At 56.6% G+C, this 3261-nt stretch overlaps 1 pseudogene; it reads left to right on the top strand.

The window, feature by feature from the left end:
• LOC106697494 overlaps positions 1 to 2350 on the top strand; it is a 39092-nt pseudogene extending 36742 nt beyond the window's left edge.
• Positions 2351 to 3261: the final 911 nt, after the last annotated feature.

Genomic DNA, 3261 nt, shown 5'->3' with positions numbered 1-3261 from the left:
GCGCAGAGCAGCTGGGCGGCGGACGGGCAGCACACAGCCCTGGCTCCCTGCCTCTCCTGCCTGGTCCGCTCGCTCTGTCGCTCTCTCCAGGGCAGTCTGTCCCTGGGCGGCACCAGGAGTCGCTGGGCAGATGGAGGGAGGAGGAGGAGGTCCCTGCCCCTGGAAAGAAAAACCCAGAATGTAGCCCTTGGAGCCCTGGCCGGTTTGGCTCAGTGGATAGAGCGTCGGCCTGCAGACTGAAGGGTCCCGGGTTCGATTCCGGTCAAGGCCATGTACCTGGGTTGCGGGCACATCCCCAGTGGGGGGTGTGCAGGAGGCAGCCGATGGAGGATGTTCCTCTTTCTCCAGGTGCCCAGCACCTACCAGTGACCTCTGGGACAATAAAGCTGCCTGGGGAGATGGTCTGGGGGGGGAGGGGGGAGGGGGGAAGGACAGGGGCCAGGGCTTTCCAGCCTCAGGGGAACAAGGGTGTGGCCAGAGGACACAGGGGCCCCAAAGCCTAGGAAGCCCCAAAGCCTAGGGAGCCTCGGAGGCCTCCCCCTCTGCCCAGGGGTGAATCGATGGAGGTGACATTGGTTCACAAAACCACACACAGGTTCAAGTGCATCGTGCTCCCATCGCCCAAAGCAAAGCCTCTTTCCGGCCCTAGTTACCCCCCTTTGCCCGCCTCCACCTGCCCCCTGCCCTTGGCCTCCGGCCCTCGCCACACCGAGGTCCGTGCCTGTGTGTGTGTGTGTGTGTGTGTGTGCGTTTCTTTGCTGACTCCCTTCACCTTTCACCCAGCCCCCACGCCCCTCCCCTCGGACAGCTGTCAGTTTGTTCCTTGCATCCACGCCTCTGCTTCTATTTGGTTCGGCAGCTTCTTTTGTTCATTAGATTCTGCCGATCAGTTCCGACGGGGGACAGCGGGACGGCTTGTCCTTGCTCCGCGGTATCCGGGGCCTCAGCTGGAGCCTTGGCGGCTGGGAGGCTGGAGGAGAGGGATGGGCCTCAGCCGGGGCCTCGGTTTCTCTCCCCAGGAGTCGCTCCCCGCGGGCGCTCCCCTGGGGCTGGTTGGACGTGCTCACAGCGTGCGGGCTGGGCTCTAAGGGACAGATCCCAGGGGCAGGAGCCAGTCAAGTGGGAACTAGGTGGCCTTTTATGACGCAGCCTCAGAAGGCACATAGCGTCACTTCTGTCTCACTCTGTTTGTGGAGGCAACTACAAGTCCCAGCCAGGAAGGAGGCGGGGCGGGGGGGAGACAAGAGGGGGACTCAGACTCCACCTGATGGGGGAGCGTCGTGATTCTAGAAGACGACGGAGGACCAGCTCTCAACTTTCAGCTCAGAGGGGGCCTAGGCGCCTTTCCGTCCCACCTGACACCACTCGCCTCTACTGTGCCAGCGAAGTGCGACCCCCATGAGATCACAACCCTATACCCGAGGTGCAGCGGTGGGGAAGTGGGTGTCACAGTGCCCTGCTCCCTGAGATCGGCCCCCTGCGTCTGTCTTCAGGGAAGGTTGGTGATGATGTCGCCACAGCAACCGGCGATTGCAAGGGTCTGAGGGTCACAGTGAAACGGACCATTCAGAACAGACAGGCCCAGATGGAGGGAGTGCCTTCTACCTCAGCCCAGGTCCGTGGTCAGCAAACTGCGGCTCATGAGCCACATGTGGCTCTTTGGCCCCTTGAGTGTGGCTCTTCCACAAAATACCACGTGCGGACGCGCACGTACAGTGCGATTGAAACTTCGTGGCCCATGTGCAGAAGTCGGTTTTCGGCCTGGGCGAGTCTATTTTGAAGAAGTACTGTTGATATTTGGCTCTGTTGACTAATGAGTTTGCCGACCACTGACCCAGGTCATCAAAGCCCTCAAAGCCGCCAGAAGCAAAAAGAAGCAAAGAAACAGCCCGGCCCGCGTGGCTCAGTGGTTGAGCGTCGACCTATGAACCAGGAGGTCACGGTTCAATTCCCGGTCAGGGCACATGCCTGGGTTGTGGGCTCCATCCCCAGTGTGGGGCATGCAGGAGGCAGCCGATCCATGATTCTCTCTCATCATTGATGCTTCTCTCTCTCCCTCTCCCCTCCTCTCTGAAATCAATAGAAATATATATATTTTAAAAAGAAACAGCAAGCACAGTGGAAATAACACTTTTGATGAGATTGTCAGCATTGGCCGACAGATGCGGCACCCACCTTTAGGGAACTCTCTGGAACCATTAAAGAGATCCTGGGGACTGCCCAGTCCATGGGCTGCAATGTTGCTGGCCGCCGCCCTCATGACATCATAGATGACGTCAGCAGTGGTGCAGTGGAATGCCCAGCTAGTGAAGAACCACAAAGGAAAATGTTTCCGTTAAAGATCATTTGACAACAACAAGAGCTTGTAGGAGCAGAAATAGTGTTGCGGCCATTTTTGGAAAATAAAATCTGCCACATGCCCCGCACCAGCGTGCCAGTCCCAGGCCAGGTGCCCTCTGATGCCCCTTCCCTTTCCTCTGCTCTGCGTTGTCCGCGTGTTCCCTGGTGTCCATGGAAGGTATTAGAAGGAGCCTGGAGGACAGGAGGAAGGGAGAAGCCAGGGGGTTACTCCTCCTCGCTCTCTGCCTTAACTTCTCCTGCCTGGCTTCGCAGTCTTTCCATGACATGTGTAAACAATTTTGTATATTAAGTTTCATCTGCTTGAAACACCCAGCGTAGTTCCTGTTTCTTTGCGTGGACTTCGACCAATATAACTAGCAAGGACCGGTGAGTGCTCTCAGGAGAGCACAAAAGGTCATGGAGTTTGTGTTAGAAACCCTGGGACCCAGTCCTGGTCCCATCGTCACTCAGTTTGATGCCTTTTTAAAGGTTGCCTCTCTCCTGACTTCTAAAATGGCAAAATTGAATCAGAATCTTTAGTCCCCTAAGTTCATAGCCAGAATGTGTGGTTTCCTTTTCAGACATGTAGAGCGGTTGTCGGACTCTGATAGCTTTTTACTTTCTTGAGTGCATTCTGGGCCCACAGGACCCTCATCCACAGAGCCAGGGACCACAGAGCCAGGAACCACAGAGCCACGAACCACAGAGCCAGGGACCACAGAGCAAAGAACCACAGAGCCAAGAATGTTGGCCAGACAAGGCATGTGGTAGCCCACCTCCAAGATGGCCTCCAATGATCCCAACCTTCGTTCTTCAGACCCTTGTATATCCCTTCCTTCACCAATAGGGCATTGTAAGAACGACAGAATGTGCCTTCTGAGGCTAGATTATCAAAGACATTGTGTCTTCTCCCTGCTCACT

This window comes from Myotis lucifugus, unplaced genomic scaffold (genome assembly GCF_000147115.1).
Source record: "Myotis lucifugus unplaced genomic scaffold, Myoluc2.0 scaffold_76, whole genome shotgun sequence".
Classification (NCBI taxonomy): Eukaryota; Metazoa; Chordata; class Mammalia; order Chiroptera; family Vespertilionidae; genus Myotis; species Myotis lucifugus.
This window is presented reverse-complemented; position numbering and strand designations above follow the sequence as displayed.